We start from the raw sequence: 1,025 nt of genomic DNA, 5'->3' as shown, positions 1-1,025 counted from the left end.
ATGCACCACTCAGTGTGTTTCCAGTCACAGCTAAGTGGAGCTCCAGTCCCAGCTGGACGAGGACATCTAACTGGCCTACTGTCCTTGTCCCAGTATACAAGCACGGGAGGGGAATCCATTTATTGAGCCAAGTATGTGCGACTCCTCTACGATAGGTGGAGATATGCCCCCTTTCAGCTTGTTAGTATTGGACCTTTTTCCTGTTGACCTATTACGTCACAGACCAAACAATGGACAAACAAGTTAGCTACAGTTAGCTAGCAGCTAACTGCTACCATGGTGGACAACTTTACAGCTCTGTACATTTGGTCCGTCCAAAAAGTCACGGCTCTGGATGTAGATTTCTCCATGTTGTTACCGGCTTCTTCTTCTCTTACACATTTAATGCTATTGGACTTCCGGGTCAAAGCCCGGGGCGGAAACTGTGGAGCATGCTCAGAGCGCCTCGGCCAGTTTGGGTCTGATTGACTGTATACATGCAGGAGTCACATGATCTGGGTGTGTTAGTCCCACTGTGACACATTTAGCACGTTTCAGTCGGACTAACATGTTTACATGGATTTTAAAAGTCTGGTTTCAGTCGGAACGACACAATAAACCAATTTTCTCTAATGTCATGTGAACATACTGACCGAGCTAGCTCACGTTACAGCTCAGCTGAGGAGGACGCCATTAATGTTTACATCTCACGCTGTCACATGCACAAGTCTCTCATCCATGAGTAGATGCATGTTTCCTTCTGCGCAGTGATACAGTTAGCAGGTGTAGTTCAGTTGCAAGAACTTAGTTCCTACATGAAACTGCTCACAACAAGGTCTGTGGATTATCTTGAGTAACCGATGATTTCTTGAAAGACACATTGGTGTTGAGCTTTTCAAATGTATTTTTTGGCACTTTGAGCTCCACAAGCCGAGTGACATCTGGTTCCATTATACTGGAGGTAAGGCAAACGTCTCTATGGGCGATATCTCCAACACTCGACAACTCACACCAAAACTATCTAGACTGATAGACAGCACTACAGG

Source organism: Epinephelus lanceolatus, chromosome 2 (assembly GCF_041903045.1).
Source record: "Epinephelus lanceolatus isolate andai-2023 chromosome 2, ASM4190304v1, whole genome shotgun sequence".
Classification (NCBI taxonomy): domain Eukaryota; kingdom Metazoa; phylum Chordata; class Actinopteri; order Perciformes; family Serranidae; genus Epinephelus; species Epinephelus lanceolatus.
The sequence above is the reverse complement of the archived record's forward strand: the minus strand, read 5'-3'. Positions refer to the sequence as shown.